The sequence below is a fragment of the Callithrix jacchus genome, chromosome 4 (genome assembly GCF_049354715.1).
Source record: "Callithrix jacchus isolate 240 chromosome 4, calJac240_pri, whole genome shotgun sequence".
In the NCBI taxonomy this organism is placed as follows: Eukaryota; Metazoa; Chordata; class Mammalia; order Primates; family Cebidae; genus Callithrix; species Callithrix jacchus.
Window position 1 is genome coordinate 61,787,167 of NC_133505.1, and position 17,486 is coordinate 61,804,652.

The following is a 17,486-nucleotide window of genomic DNA, read 5'->3' on the forward strand; positions in this document are numbered from 1 at the left end:
TCCACATCATGTTGAGACTGCGGGTGAGCAGAGGTCAAGAATTAAGGTTTGGGAACCTCTGCCTAGATTTCAGAAGATGTATGGAAATGTCTGGATGCCCAGGCAAAAGTTTGCTGCAAGGGCAGGGCCCTCATGGAGAACCTCTGCTAGGGCAGAGCGGAAGGGAAATGCAGAGTCAGAGCGTCCACACACAGTCCCTACTGGGGCACTGCCTAGTGGAGCTGTGAGAAAAGGGCCACTGTCCTCCAGATCCCAGGATGGTAGATCCACCAACAGCTTGCACTGTGCACCTAGAAAAGCTGCAAACACTTAATGCCGGCCCATGAAAGCAACTGAGAGGGAGGCTGTACCCTGTAAAGCAACCAGAGCAGAGCTTCCCAAGACCATGGGCACCCACCTCTTACATCAGCATGACCTGGATGTGAGACCTGGAGTCAAAGGAGATCATTTTGGAGCTTTAAAATTTGACTGCCTCACTGGATTTCAGACTTGCATAGGCCCTGTAACCCCTTTCTTTTGGCCAATTTCTCCAGTTTGGATGAGCTGTATTTACCCAATACCTGTACCCTCATTGTATTTAGGGAGTAACTAGCTAGCTTTTGGTTTTACAGGCTAATAGGCAGAAAAGACTTGCCTCGTCTCAGATGAAACTTTGGACTGTGGACTTTTGGGTTAATGCTGAAATGCCTTGACTTTGGGGGACTGTTGGGAAGGCATGACTAGTTTTGAAATGTGAGGACGTAAGATTTGGAGGGGCTGGGGCAAAGTGATATGGTTTGGCTGTGTCCCACCACAAATCTCAACTTGAATTGTATCTCCCAGAATTCCCACCTGTTTTGGGAGGTACCCACGGGGAAGTAATTGAATCATGGGGGCCAGTTTTTCCCATGCTATTTTTGTGATGATAAATAAGTCTCATGAGATCTGACAGGTTTATCAGGGGTTTCTGGCTTTTTCTTCTTTCTCATTTTCTCTTGCTGTTGCCATGTAAAAAGTGCCTTTCACTTCCCACCTTGATTCTGAGTCCTCCCAGCCATAGGGAACTTTAAGTTCAGTTAAACCTCTTTTTCTTCCAGTCCCAGGTATGTCTTTATCAGCAGCATGAAAATGGACTAATACACCCCCATCACCCTGAATTGTCACATGTTTCCCAAATTGTCTCACATTTTTGGGGCACTTTTCTGGACTGGACCATGTACATCTTTCATGTATCAATGTCTTCCATCCACCTCAAATGTATGAAACCAAGTTATATGTAGCCCAACAACCTTGGGCACATGTTCTCAGGATCTCCTGGGGCTGTGTCACAGCCCATGGCCACTCATATTTGGCTCAAAATAAATCTCTTCAAATATTTTAGAGAGTTTGACTCTTTTTGTTGATATACCTTATTGGAAATCAATTTCTGTCATTCTAAATTTGGAGATGGTAGATGTTATCCAGTTTTTTCACTCCAAATTATCCAGCTATTGTTCCAAATTATGGGTCTTTTTATTTAAAAACAGCACCCAAAGCCAGAAAATCATGCTTGTCTGATTTTTCTGTAATATAAATTATTTGACTGAGCATGGATGATTAATATTGCTAAAATAGGTCAAGTGTCAAAATGTGAGTGAGGCTGTTAAGGCACATATTTACCCTTTTAAACATTTCTGATTTTAGGGGCCAGGTGTGGTGGCTCACGCCTGCAATCCCAGCACTTTGGGAGGCCGAGGCAGGTGGATCACGTCAAGAGATGGAGACCATCCTGATCAACATGGTGAAACCCCATCTGTACTAAAAATACAAAAATTAGGCCGGGCATGGTGGCTCATGCCTAGAATCCCAGCACTTTGGGAAGCTGAGGCAGGTGGATCATGAGGTCAAGAGATCGAGACCATTCTGATCAACATGGTGAAACCCCGTCTCTACTAAAAATACAAAAATTAGCTGGGCATGGTGGCGCATTCCTGTAGTCCCAACTACTCAGGCAGCTGAGGCAGGAGAATTCCTTGAACCCAGGAGGCAGAGGTTGCGGTAAGCAGAGATCGCACCATTGCACTCCAGCCTGGGTAACAACAGCGAAACTCCGTATCCAAAAAAAAAAAAAAAACACTCACACACACACACACACACACACACACACACACACGCACAATACAAAAATTAGCTGGGCGTGGTGGTGTGTACCTGTAGTCCCAGCTACTAGGGAACCTGAGGCAGGAGAATCGCTTGAACCCAAGAGGTGGAGGTCAGTGAGCTGGGATCGTGCCACTGCACTCCAGCCTGGCAACAGAACAAGACTCCGTCTCAAAGAAAATAAAAGTAAAGAAAAAGATATCTGATCTTAGTCTCTGCCTCTTTTCTTCCATTTCATTCACTTTAGTTCACATAAATATATATAAAGTTCGTTCTAGATTAGATAACAAATAAGAAATTTGGCACCCTATAACCACCCATTCATGAATAATGAGATGTGAAAACATGCTAGTTATAATTACATCTATGTAGAAAGACAATTGTACTGAATAACTGAGCAATTTTGCTTAGATAAGACCAGTTCCTAAAATTAAAAAAAAAATCATACTTCCAGAAAGTATTTTTTCACATACAATGCCCCCTGCCACTTATTTTAGCACTTAAACTCAAATGTAGTAGTTACCTTCAGGAAAAATAATTCAACTCACCTAAAATCTTATTTTACAATGCACAGGATGGCCCCACAACAAAGAATTATCCTACTCAAAATGTCAGTAGTATCAAGGTTGCAAAACCTTGGTCTATATGTTGTGAAAGGAAAATAAATCTTGGGTCCCCCAAATCACTAAGCCAAGGGAAAAATCAAGCTGGGAACTATGTCAGGCAAACCTGCCTGCATCTCATTTTATTCCTAAATAAAATAGCTACAAAGATAAAAGCCTACATATCTCCCTCACAATTTGCCCACAAGGAATTTCCATGCGGACATAGGACAGACAGATCTCAAAGTCTGAGGCTTATCTGAGACAGATACGTATCTGATTGCTTTCTCTGTCTTATCGTTTATATAAAAATGCAGATTCACTGAGTCAGACTAAATTGTGTATATGGTAAAAGGCTGATCAAAGATTCAAGAGAATCGCCCTCTGTGCCCCTTACTGGACCGAGCCAATGTACATCTTACCCATATAGATTGATATCTCCTGTCTCCCTAAAATGAATATAAGCAAGCTGTACCCCAGCTACCTTGAGCACATGTCATTAGGACCTCCTGAGGCTGTGTCATGGGCACGTCCTTAACCTTGGCAAAATTGACTGTAACCCATCTCAGATATTTGGGGTTCACAATGTATTATGATGAACTGTAAATATTACATGAATGCTTATCTTTAAATATTTGTAAGGGTTTCCAAGATCATCAAAATGAATAGTTGAGAAGAACTGAACATTTAAAATGGTTAGCATCATTTTATTTGCAATTATCACAGGCACAAATATGTCTACGTAGCCATTTAGTATACTCCTGTCTAATGTGCTGATGGAGCCCATGAAAGGACGGGTTAGGGCCCTTTCTTAATCCTGTTTCTGTTTTTCTTGTGACCACTTACTTGTGAAAGGAAAACAAATCTTGGGGCCCCAAAATCACTAAGCTAAAAGGAAAAGTCAAGCTAGGAACTGTTTAGGGCAAACCTGCCTCCCATTCTATTCAAGGTCACCCCTTGCTCACTGAGATAAATGCATATCTCATTGCCTCATTTGGAAAGACGAATCAGAAACTCAAAGGAATGCAATCATTTATCTCTCACCTACATATGACCTGGAAGCCCCCTCCCTGCTGAAGTTGTCCCGCCTCTCTGGACTCAAGCAATGTACATCTTACATACTGATTGATGCTCATGTCTCCCTAAAATGTACAAAACCAAGCTGTGCCCTGACCACCTTGGGCACATGTCATCAGGGGCACCTGATGTGGTTGTGTCATGGGTGTGCATCCTCAATTTGGGCAAAATAAACTTTCTAAGTTAACTGAGACCTATCTCAAATATTTGGGGTTCACATACTCATCCAGGCCTGGTCTGCCCTCCGAAGTGTGTTATGCCAGTCCATGAGAAACTAGTTATATACTTGTGCCAATATTAACATTAAACTATAGAGTACTTAGTACTCCTGTATACATTTCTTAAAAATTTAGTTTTGACAAGTGAAAACTCAGATTTCTTAGAAGCTTTGTTACTAGTAGACAGGAAATGTGGCGTACTGTGTATTAGAACTGAGTAAGAATCCCAACTCTGGCCCCTCCTTCTGTAATCTTAGGCCAACTACTCTGCTTCAGTTTCCTCATCCATATAATTGGGAGTGAGGAGAAGCAGTAAGTTGCTGAGTGGCTGTGAAGATCAAAAGTAACAAACATGGAGCATCTGGCACATATTAGGAGCTTAATAAATTGGTACTTCTTTTGCATCAATCAAGAAAAGGTAGGCATTTCAGAAAACACAACACTGCTAGACTGCAACAAGTAGCAGTGGGCTTGGAAATCATCTAGGCATGGATGCCTTTGCTGCTACAATGGCAAGAGGTTTCAGACTTTTCCAGAAAGACACTCCCCTGTTACTCAAAAGCCCAACACTTGTAAAAGCTGGGTTTAACAGCTTTCATCTGGCCACCAAAAGCCACCTCGCTGACACTTAAATTTTTAAAGTTTTGTGACTGCTGCCAGTGTTATTTCTGCAAGTAGCATTCAGACAAACTTTCGCTGACTACTCTACCTTCTTCCTCTCCAAGCAGAAACCTGGACTAAATAGAAAACAGCTTCCTTAGCAGCAGCATTCTCCATGGCCTTGGGTAGGGGCATTGTGGAGTCATGCTTCAAGGCAGGCAGGCCACGGCTGTCAAGGAAAGGTAGGCCAGTGAGTTCCTCTTCAGAGGGTTGCCATGGAGGCTCATTTGGTGTGGGCAGCTCTGCCTTGGCACAGTCAAACTGTCATCCTTCAGAGGAGTGTTCTGCCAAGGGGAAGGGCACTGGGTAAGTAGGTTGCTCTGTTTGTCTTTGATCTGGAGAAGGAAGGAGAATTAAGAAATTATTCAACATCTGTTATAATCAGAAAGGCTTATATTTCTTCCTCTCCACAAACTAAGTAAAGCAGAGCTTCTCAGACAGTGTGCCCAGAACATTAATGTCCCCTGTATAGTTACCAAGTGCCAAAATGCCAATTGCCTTCAGCCCTTGTGAAAGCAAAGCAGGACTTCATTCAGGTGATCAGAGCTCCCTGATCTGGTCACGTCCCAGTGTAGGTGGCAACTTCCTTTGCAGTAAAAAGATTCTCATTTTCAAAGTGTACAATGTTATGAAAAAGTTTGGGTAAGACTTCTATAAGGAATTACCTTGGTTTACAGAGGAGGAAGTTGAAGCTCACAGATGAGGAAGCACACTCAAAGATCATGCTTGCAAACAGCAGAACCAGGATTCGATTCCAGGTTAGTTTGCCTTCAAAGTCCAAGTTCATTCCACTTCCCTCACATTGCTAAAAGCAATATGAAACCGTACAAACAATAACACCTGAAACCGAAGTTGACCTTTTCAGCTTGGGAAGTGCTTTAACAGAAGAAAGGAAGGCATAAGAGGTGATGGAACGAATCCTTTTCATATACCTACAATGTACCTTGTTCTGCAAAATATTACATACTTTACATTAGAGTCTTATCTTTTTCACAGTTTTGATTTGTTTTGCATAAACTTATAGTAGATAAACATATAAATTTATGGTACCTTTTTTACAAACTTAATTTGCTCTTTCATAATTTTCTTTCCATGTCCCACTACTTTTTTTTTCTATTTATTTATGTTTGTATATTTAGGGGGTACAAGTGCCACTTTCTTACATGCATATGCTGCACTATGGGCTTCTAGCATACCCATCACCTGAATACTGAACACTGTATTCAATAGGTAATTTTTCAACTTTCACCCCCTCCCCACTCTTCCACCTTTTATAGTCCCCAGTGTTTATTATTCCAGTCTTGTGCCCCATTACTTCTAATAACAGATTCATTTCTTAGAGAAACATTTAATGACAGAGACTGCACTTAATCCCATTTCTTTTGACTGCAAATTCTGGATCCTCCCTGTCTCAAGAGCAATGGTATAATTTATTCAAATGTCAGTTTCAAAATCTTTACTGGGCCAAGACTACAAAATAAACTCTTCAATTTAATACTGTTTTTAGCTTGCTTTTTAAATACATTTCTATTTCTCTCTGTATACACTTTGATTTCCTTGTTCACAATCTTTGGGTTTCAGAATAATATCTATGTCACGTGCTGATGGAGGAAGATACAGGGTAAGACCAAAAGATAGATTGGTTAGGAGTCGAATCACCAGTCACTTGAAGTACAGATCTGAGAGATTAAAGTAACTTGAAAGTTAGCATAGCTAGAAGACTCTCAAGTGATCATTTCATTTTAAAGAAAATTATCTCTAAAGACAATCCTTAAAGTAAATCCAAGGAAATAAAACAGTATCATTTCATAATATAATTCCTCAAAATTGATGGTATCAGAAATGAAAGCTCTCTGTCCAGACAACAAAGATCAGATCTGGAACAAGTAAACTTAATAAACATTTATAGAACTCTCCACTTTAAATTCACAAAATATACACTCTTATCAGTACCACATCACACCTACTCACAGGTTTAAATGAAATATTGGTTGGCTACTTGTTTGTTATTTTCTACCCTCATTTTTTCCTGTCTCCATTATTAAGCACAATTATTGGCATAAAAGAGGTTTTCAATACCCATTTTTGGACTGCATTCTAGCCTGGGCAATAAAGCAACACTCCCGTTCTCTCTTCCTCTTCCTCTTTCTTCCTCTCCTTCATTCTTTTTTTTTTTTCTTTTTTTCCAAAAAAAAAAAAAAACAAAAACAAAAACTAGCCAGGCATGGTGGCAGGCACCTGTACTCCCAGCTACTTGGGAGGCTGAGTCAGGAAAATCACTGGAACCCACAAGGCCCAGGTTGCAGTGAGTCAAGATCACGCCACTGCACTTCAGCCTGGGCAACAGAGCGAGACTCCATCTCAAAAGAAAAAAAAATGTGTATCGTATATGCAATGGGATACAATGTAATGTTTCAATATATTGTGGAATCATCAAATTAGGCCAACATATCCATCATCTCACATACTTCTTTTTGATGAGAATACTTTTAATCTACTCTTTTAGCCATTGTGAATATACATTATGAACTATAGTCACCATGCTATGTGGTATTTCTAAAACTTACTCCTAACTGAAACTTTTTACCCTTTGACTAACATCTCCCCATTCCCTTTCCACCCGCCACAACCCCACAACTGTCTTTTAAAGACGAAAGGATTTCACCTCTACAAAAAAAAAAAAGAAAAAAAACAACAAAGCTATTTTTCCAGTCCAGGAAAACCCAATGCAACTTTTGTGGGAGATCATGAACCATTTCCAAGTACAGGGAACTAATCACTGCTCATGCTGTGTTCAGTTAAGGTCAGGGGCACAATCCTGTAGTTGTAGGCATTTGTAGTGGGAAATCTGGTAGTTTTTCTGAGTCATAATTTGATTGCAATGGGGATGGCAATAGCTGAAACCTTGAATGTGAGAATTTGTCCTTGAAGATAAATTATTATTGAGGTTACATCTGGCACTGTTTTCTTTTTTCATTATGCAAAACAAATAACTTAAGAACACGGTGAAACCCTGTCTCTACTAAAAATAAAAAAAAAAAAATTGGCCAGGCATGGTGGTGCAGGCTTGTAATCCCAACTTCTCAGGAGGCAAAGGCAGAAGAATTGCTTGAACCTAGGAGGCAGAGGTTGCCTAGGAGGCAGAGGTTGCAGTGAGCCAAGATTGTGCCACACTCCAGCCTGGGTGACAGAGTGAGACTCCATCTCAAAAAAAAAATCTTTTACAGTTGTCTTTTAATATTTAATAACGGGTTATATATGTTCATAAACCTGCTATAAAGTTAGTACCAATGTTGATCTGGGTTGCAAGGAACTTAGTTTGAGAGTTTGGATAATACGTAAAGTACCACAGTTTTATAACTAAGGCAATTATCTACCAGTTAGATTAAATTTGTGCGTGTTTATTTGACAAAAACTAGGTACCCACTCTGTATGGGTCCTGTTTTCGGTGCTGGGGATATTGGGTGACTGAGAAGGGCAACATTTCGGCTGTCATGAAGCTTTCCTTCTATAAAGAGAAGACAGAAAATAAACATAATAAATTTGATCATTGTAGATGCTATTTTGAAATAATAGAGAGCACCTATTGTTATGAAAGTGTCAGACTGTCTTCTGGTTAGTTTTGCTAATAATTTACCTACAGGTGCTGTGACTCCACTGGTCAAAAGAGCTACCAGCTCTTAGAGAATTTTCCTTTGCTCCAGCTGAAGATAAAATTGGACAGTTATAGTAGAAAATTATTTTTCCCCATTTAAGCATACTGCTTCCTTCTTAAATATGGAATAGGTTAATCAGCATGAATAATTAAAAGACAGATGCTTTAGTTCCCTTTGAGGGTCTGTAGTTTTCATTATGAATCTATAGATCCTTAGATCTATATGCCTAAAGCCTGAAGGGTTTATGAGAGATTTATGAGATTTATTCAGTACACCAAAATAGTGTCATAATGTTAAAGAAATTTGACTGTTATTTTAAATTGACTTTCCATGTTGTTATGTGGTTAAGGTTTTTATTTTTTTCAGAATTTACTTGGGATGAAAACAATAATGAGTGGTATGCCTTTGATAATATTACACTATAATGTTCTTCAGGAAGACCACACTAATATAAGGTTCCAAGCGCAGGATGGTAGAAAACACATAGAATGTAAAACAAGAGGGAAAAAGTACAAGTAGTCATGTTTTTCAGAAATCTGGTACATTTGATGATGTCAAATATGTAAGAAATGAATAATTCATATTAGTATATTACACTTAAAGCTGCTTATAAATCCTGGGGTTTTTTTTCCCCTTCATAAGAAAATAACCTAAATTCTGCTTAAAGACAGACTCCTCAATAAGGGTTTCTTCTCTTTTATCCAATCTTGGATTTTCTAGATGTAGAAAGGAGGTGTAGGGTCATTACATTTTAACTACAGTAATATGTTTTGAGATTTCCAAGGTTTGGTTTTCAAGTTATGGCTGGTTTATACAGCTTCAGGGCTGTTCTGTATTCATATGATTATAAAGTAATTTTGCCTCAAAGGCCAATGTAAGTCTGCAAATATTTACTTCAACTTTTAAAGTCTGTTAACAGCTCAATTTAACATGTTGTTGCATGATTAAAGAAAGCTGTTTCCTTTAACTGTGCTTAGAAAGAATACTGTTGCAATAATAAAAAACAATGGCTATTATGCTTTTTTTTTTGAGGCTCATAGTTTTAGTAATTGCATTAGTAATTGTATTGCAGAGTTCCAGAGCTTAGAAGGACAGAAAAGCTGTAGTAGAGATTGTGAAACATTACCAGGAAAGGAGACATAGAGAGAAAGAGATGAACAAAGGGAGAGGGGAAGGGAAGGGAAGGGAAGACCAACAGCCTGGATGAGGGGTTTGAATTCCTCACTTACTAGTTCATTCGTTAAGTCATTCATTTTTTCTTTCAAAATATTAGTGTGCTGGTCATAAGACTTTGAGCAAATTAGTTCATCTCTTAGCCCAAGTTCTGGGGAAATATGAATAGATTTAATAAATATTTATTAAGTGCCTACGAGGTATCAGGTACTGTGGTAGGTGCTGGAACAAAATAATAAGCAAAAGACAGGATATTTCTCATAGAGCTTATAGCCTAGTTGGGTGGCAGGAGGCTAGTGTTAAATGAAGAGCCACATAAATGAATGCACTGCTCCCGGACTGAACCGAGGATTGGGCTGCTTATTTTCACTGCCCAATGACAAGACGCAGATGAACTGGGAAAGAAGAGAGTTTACTTCTGTAACTGGGTGCGGGGAGAATATCAGCAGACCAACTCAAAATTACAGAGTTTTGCAGAGCTTATATACCTTCTAAGCTGTATGTCTACGTGCAAGTGTGCATTCATTGAAAGACGTAAGTTATTAACTTCTAACCTATAACTAAAGTCTGTGTCCTGAAGACCTTCCTCTGGAACATCAGTAAATTTACTTAATCTAGATGGGTCCAGGTGCCAGGGCTGATTACCCTTATCTTGTCTCCTTGCTAAACCATGGAGGTTTGGGGAGTTTCTTCAGACCCCCAATAAAACTTGTTTAATCCTAAACGGATCCTGTTAAGAATTCCTTCATTATCTTGTCATGTTTCAAGGCCTAGGAAAAGCTAGGCAAACCTCTCAGTGAGCTTTTGTTACCTGCCAGCCTCTGTATAAGGCCACTGGCTCTATCATCTTTTGTTTTGTTTTGTTTTGTTTTTGTTTTTTTTGTGTGTGTTTTCTTTGAGACGGAGTTTCACTCTTGTTACCCAGGCTGGAGTGCAATGGCGTGATCTCGGCTCACGGCAACCTCCGCCTCCTGGGTTCAGGCAATTCTCCCGCCTCAGCCTCCTGAGTAGCTGGGATTACAGGCACCCGCCACCATGTCCAGCTAATTTTTGTATTTTTGGTAGAGACGGGATTTCACCATGTTGGCCATGCTGGTCAAACTCCTAACCTCAGGTGATCCGCCTGCCTCAGCTTCCCAAAGTGCTGGGATTACAAGCGTGAGCCACCGCATCCTGCCTTCCAACAACTTTTAATATTTAACTTAACCACTCAGTCAGTACTGAAACAGTTGTCATGGAGGACTGCCTGTTCAGCTATTAGTGAGACCTGGCCTGCCACAGCACAGTTTAAAATTGTGATGTTTCATGATAGTAAAAGAGTGCTATGACAAAGAATAAGGGGAAGAAGATAGAGTTTAGATGATGGGGGTGTGTTTTTCAGAAAAGGCCTCTCTGAGGAAATGGTGCTTAAAATGACATTTATGTGCTCGCTTCGGCAGCACATATACTAAAATTGGAACGATACAGAGATTAGCATGGCCCCTGCGCAAGGATGACACGCAAATTCGTGAAGCATTCCATATTTTTTAAAAGAAAAAAGAAAAAAAATGACATATTTATAAACTACGTTTAAATACTTGTATATAAATAATTCTAAAATAATACAACTATTACCCTTTGAAAGTTGTAGTTAATAGCAGAAAATACATTTATTATAATACTTATACACAGTTTTCTTATCATTTTTAAAAGTAAATTGCAGATATAAGTGAATACTTCTATATATGCTTTAGTTATAAAATTTAAGAAACTACTATTTAATTATCTTCATATCACTTGGAATAAGCCATGACAATTACTGATTTTTACAGATAAAATATCTCTTTTTTGTGAAGGATTTTTCTTATATTTCCCAATTAACTCTTTCTATCTATATAATAAAAATTATCTTCTCACCATTCAATGTGTCTGTTTTAATGTTAATATTGTACTGAATGTGGACTATACCTCATTTCTAATGCTTGTCTATGTAACCACAGAGTGTTTTATGTCCAATAAAATGTTATTTATATAATTTGGTTTACAACATACCTAATTTTTCATAGAGGAAAAACGAACACTTTGGCAACCTTTAATGGTGACAAAATGAAACACTTAGAATCTTTTTTTTTTATAGAAAGATAAAACATATACTTTCCCCTCCATCTTTTGGATATTAATTTTCAATCGTTTTCTACTGATAGTTACTCCTCAGATAATGTACATTACAAGTAAAGTTATCATAATTAGTGGGAAAGAATATTGATCAAAATCTTTTATATTCCATCTTTACTGCTGTTCAAGAACTTCAGGTAAAATTGTATATGTATATTTCAAATGCAAAAGTCAGGTTTGTAAGGATCTTTACAATGATCAAAGCATTAAATGTACCATTAATTTTTGTATTTACTGAATAACAGAGAAGTTTGATAAATGGTACAAATATCACCTTTTCTCTGTTCTGTTACTTGTTTGTTGCAGATTATAGTTTATTTATTTGAAACCAGGATTATTTTATTTTTTTAAATAGAGGTGGGGGTCTCCCCATGTTTCCTGGGCTGCTTTCCAACTCCTGGCCTCAAGTGATCCTCCTGAGTAGTTGGTATTGCTGGCATGTGTCACTCCAACTGATGTTTTAAAAATTATTATTATTATTTCAATTTTATTTTGAACTATAAGTAGATCTGCTGTTTGATCCAGCAATCCCACTAGCAGGTATTTACCTAGAGGAAAAGAAGGCATTATATGAAAAGATACTTTCACATGCCTGTTTATAGCAGCACAATTTGCAATTGCAAAAATAAGGAACCAGCCAAAATACCCATCAATCAACTAGTGGATAAAGCAAACGGAATACTACTCAGCCAAAAAAAGGAATTAAATAATGGCATTCACAGCAACATGGTTGGAACTGAAGACTATTATTCTAAGTGAAGTAACTCAGGAATGGAAAACCAAACACCATAGGTTCTCACTTATAAGTGGGAGCTAAGCCATGAAGACACGAAGGCATAAGAATGATATGATGGATTCTGAGGACTCGGAGGAAAGGGTGGGAGGGGGTGAAGGATAAAAGACTACACATTGGGTACAGTGTACACTGCTTGGATGATGGATGCACCAAAATCTCAGAAATCACTGCTAAAGAACTTATTCATGTAACCAAACATCACCTATTCCCCAAAACCCTATTGAATTTTTTTAAAGACTCAAATATAATAAAGCAAAATATGTAAACATTAACAATTTTTTAAAAATAGGGATGAGATCTCACTATGTTGCCTAGGTTGGCCTCAAATTCCTGGTCTCAAGAGATCCTCCAGCCTCAGCCTCCTGAAGGGCTGGGATTACAGGTGTGAGCCACCAAGGCTGGACATTTGCTGACTGGAGTTTGAATTCAGGATCTCTTTTATGATCATTGCTTATGATTAATGTTAGGGGTAAAAATTTTTTTCAAGAAAATCTTATTTAAATCGATGGCACAACTTAACAATTCATAGCATTTTAGAATTGGCATCATATGGCATGATTTACACGTTGTCAGCAGTAAGCCTTGATTTCATCCACCTGGGATAGAAAGTGAAATACCATTAACTGTTAACGTCCAGCTTTCCAAGGTTCTCCCCAGGCTGTGATCCCTTGACCTGTCCCTCATCCTCCACTTTCTCATGATTCTCGCTAGGTATTTTTGGGAGTCCTGGAGGGCGTGCCTTACACCAGGTTTGTAACTGGCTCCTCTCGCCTCCTGGGAAGGTATCGCCTGGCCACGCCCACTACACGTCCGGTGACCTGAAGGAGGATCGCGTGAGACCTGCCTTGTCTGCGCTGCGTGCAGTCCCCAGACGCTGTCCCCTCATCACTGTTCAGTAGTCGGCTTCAATTGAGTCCCCAAGACTTGCTCTCCTTGGTCCAGGAGCCGCTCTGCTTAAAGCCATAGGGTCTTCAGGTGTCTTAGGGAAGCTTCTGTCGCAAACTTACCGCTTGCTAAGATCTCTCTCAACCTTTGTTTTCCAGCCTTCCCCTCCCCGCGCCCCACAAACCAATCTCCATGGAATCACAGGGCAGTTCCAACTTACTTCCCTTTCAACAGGAAAACTGCAACAGCCTCCCTTCTGCTCAAGAGGGATCACGTCATTTACAAGAAAGATGAGGCAGGACAGCCACTAATAACAATGGCGACCACAATAGCCGTCACCCCATTTTAATATTAGGAAACTCAACAGAGAAAATCAGAGAGGTTGAATGAGTTGCTGAAAGTCACAGACCTAAGAAAACCCTGCTCAGGATTTGAGCCCAAACTGCCTCTCTCCAAAGACACCTCTGCCACCTACCGTAAAAGGACTGGATCTGTTTCTGTGCCCACTGCTATTTTTTTTTTTTTTTTTTTGAAACGGAGTTTTGTTCTTGTTACCCAGGCTGGAGTGCAATGGTGCGATCTCAGCTCACCGCAACCTCCGCCTCCTGGGATCAGGCGATTCTCCTGCCTCAGCCTCCTGAGTAGCTGGGATTACAGGCACGCGCCACCATGCCCAGCTAATTTTTTGTATTTTTAGTAGAGACGGGATTTCACCATGTTGACCAGCATGGTCTCGATCTTTTGACCTCGTGATCCACCCGCCTCGGCCTCCCAAAGTGCTGGGATTACAGGCCTGAGCCACCGCGCTCGGCCTGACCATGGCTATTTTTACCTCTCGCTGAGCCTATCAGCTGAGGTATGTAGAGTAAGGGTAGGGAAGCACAAACTCCTCCACGTGCAAAGGGTTGAAACACCTATTCCACATTACTGCTGATGTCACAGCAGGGATAAAGGGGTTCGTGACCTACCAAAAGGCTTCTGAATTTATTTTTCAGCTTTTAGCTTATATTTTTGTTTCTATTGTACCATTTGATGCATGCACTTAAGTGCTTTTAAAAAGGTAGCTCCAAACAGTTGAAAAAGAAAGGTTGTAAAATTGATGAACATCTTTTTTTTTTTTTTGGAGACAGAGTCTTGCTTTGTCGCCCAGGCTAGGGTGCAGTGGCACAATCTCGGCTTGCTGTAACTCCATCTCCTGGGCTCAAGCAATTCTCTTGCCTCTGCCTCCCAAGTAGCTAGCATTACAGGCATGTGCCACCATACCTGGCTAATTTTTGTATTTTTAGTAGAGATAGGGTTTCACCATGTTGGCAAGGCTGGTCTTGAACTCCTGACCTCAGGTAATCTGTCCACCTTGGCCTTCCAAAGTTCTGGGATTACAGGTGTGAGCCACTACACCAGGCCTGAGGACATCTTTTATGAAATCCTTTTTATGTTTTCAAGTGACTTTGGGTATTCTGTTTGATGTTTTCAAGTAAATTTGGTCAGCTTTCTCCCTTGAAAGAACCAATGCAATGCAATTTATTTTTTCAGTCTTTCTTTTCCTTTCTCCTTCCCTCCCTTCCTTCTCTCCATCTTTCTCCCATTTATCATTTAGGAGACACCTGCTTTACAGTGTTTGAAGCAGTTCTAAGCATTGTGGGATACAGAGATGAATGCAACTGATACCTTTCCTAGGATACTAAACTACAAAGAAATGAATCTTTAGAACAGAAGTCAAATACAGAAAAATTCTAATACCAATTATAAAAGGATAAATACTTAAACAAATCTGATAAGTGTGATGTTTTTGTTTTGTACATAGATTACTCTCCACTGAGAGAGAGGAGAGCAGGACACTAGGGAACATATCATCAGGAGATGGTATATGGGGTAGACTTGGAAAGAGGATGAAAAGTTGTTATGTAGTGATGGAGCATGAGCAGAGTTTGGGGCAGTAGAATCATCAGGAACTATATCATGGAGTCAATGAAGAATAGGCAATATACGGTGAAATGGATGGAATGCTTACATCCCCCCCAAATTCATATGCTGAAATCCTAACCCTTAAGCTGATGGTATAGGAGGCGGGGCTTTAGCATGGGATTAGGTTGTAAAGGTAAAGCACTCTTAATTGGGATCAGTCCCTTTACAATAGGGACCCCAGAGAGCTAGCTAACCCCTTCCATGATGCAAGGACACAGTGAGAACGCCACATCTATGAACCAGAAAGTGGGCCTTCACCAGACATGGAATCTGCTGTGCCTTGATCTTGGACTTCCTAACCTATAGAAATGTCATAAATAAATTTCTGTTGTTTATAAGCTACCCACGTTATGGTATTTTATTATAGCAGCCTGAATAGACCAAGACAAATGGTCAACAATAGATACTTAATTTTTATGGGATGCTAGTTTTCCAAGATGGGTCATAAAGTAAGGTTAAAAAGGTAGGCCAAGTCCAAATAATGCCAGCCTTTGGCCTGAATTAGCCCTTTTTCTTTTTTTTTTTGAGACAGAGTCTCATTCTGTTACCCAGGCTGGAGTGTAGTGGTATGATCTTGGCTCACTGCAATCTTCACCTCCCAGGTTCAAGTGATTCTTGTGCCTCAGCCTCCTGAGTAGCTGGAATTACAGGCATGGTGTGTGCCACCACACCTGGGCCATTTTTGTATTTTTAGTAGAGACAGGGTTTCCTTATGTTGGCCAGGTTGATCTCCAACTCCTAGACTCCAGTGATCTTCCCACCTTAGCCTCCCAAAGTGAGGGAATTACAGGTGTGAGCCACTGCACCTGGCCTGTTTTGTTTTTCCTGTTTTCCTATTTGTTGAAGATTGGTCCAATTATACTCCTTACTTTATTTCATTCTTTGGCCATTGGTCTGTGCTAGGCTCTTCCTTCTGCATCATTCATTCATTTTTATTTTCTTTTATTTCTGTTTTTGATTTCCATCCCCACCACCCACCAATGCCAGCAATTCTTGGGCACTTGATATTTATGCTTTTCTTTGTATGTGTTTTTATTATATAAATCCTATTGTTTTACATGCATGATTTAAAAATAATTTTTCGCCAATAGTGGTGGCTCATGCCCAGCACTTTGGGAGGCTGAGGCAGGCAGATCACCTGAGGTCAGGAGTTCGAGATGAGCCTGGCCAATGTGGTGAAACCCTGTCTCTACTAAAAATACAAAAATTAGCCTGGTATGGTGGCGTACCTAGAGTCCCAGCTACTCGGGAGGCTGGGGCAGGAGAAGGGCTTGAACCCAGGAGGCAGAGGTTGCAGTGAGCCGAGATTGCCCCACTGCCTTCCAGCCTGGGGGACAGAGCAAGAGATTTCATCTAAGAATAAATAAATAAAAATAAAAATATTTTTCATTATGGAAAATCTCAAACATAAAAAAGTAGAATATTATAATGAACTCTCATGTATCTATCATCTAATTTTAATAATAATAAACTATTGTCGAATCTTGGTTCATCTCCATCCCTACCCACTCATTACTTTCCCTCAGGTTATTTTGAGAAAAATCACAGATATTATATTATTTCATCTGTAAATATTTTAGTATAAATCTTTAAAAGATAAGGGCTTTTTGGGGAAGGAAGCATAACTTCATTCCTATTATCTTCCTTAAAAAAGGTAGTAAAGGCTGGACACAGTGGCTCATTCCTGTAATGCCTGCATTTTGGGAGGCTGAGGCTGGAAGATCGCTAGAGTCTAAGATTTTGAGACCAACCTGGGCGAGGTGGTGAAACCTCATCTCTATAAACAATACAGAGAAGTTAGCTGGACATGGTGGTGTGGGCCTGTAGTTTCAGCTACTTGGGAGGCTGAAGTGGGAGGATTGCTGGAACCCCGGCCGGAAGTCAAGGCTGCAGTGAGCCAATATAGCACCACTGCACTCCAGCCTGGGTGAGAGGGCAAAACTCTGGCAGAAAAAAAAAATTGTAGTGAAAATGTAAAAAATATTTCCTGAATAAGTGGTATTTACATACTCACATTTCCTCAATATTTCTGCAGAATATCAGAGGATGTTGAAATTACTAAAATTTATAAATTTGGGTTGGACATGGTGTCTCATGCCTGTAATCCTAGCACTCTGAGAGACTGAGGCAGGTGGATCACTTCAGTTCAGTAGTTCAAGACCAGACTGGGCAACGCAGGGAG

The 17,486-nt window shown here is 40.0% G+C and overlaps 1 long non-coding RNA gene and 1 other non-coding gene across 2 annotated transcripts; one reads left to right on the forward strand and one right to left on the reverse strand.

Moving 5' to 3' along the window:
• Positions 1-3,406: 3,406 nt before the first annotated feature.
• On the reverse strand, positions 3,407-5,661 carry LOC118152686 (uncharacterized). Its single transcript, XR_004741415.3, has 2 exons — positions 5,341-5,661; positions 3,407-5,010 (listed from the first exon to the last, which is right to left on the reverse strand). It is a non-coding gene; the product is annotated as an uncharacterized LOC118152686 (long non-coding RNA).
• A 5,266-nt stretch (positions 5,662-10,927) lies between these two features.
• LOC118153239 (U6 spliceosomal RNA) lies at positions 10,928-11,031 on the forward strand. The gene has a single exon (XR_004742496.1). It is a non-coding gene; the product is annotated as a U6 spliceosomal RNA (small nuclear RNA).
• Positions 11,032-17,486: the final 6,455 nt, after the last annotated feature.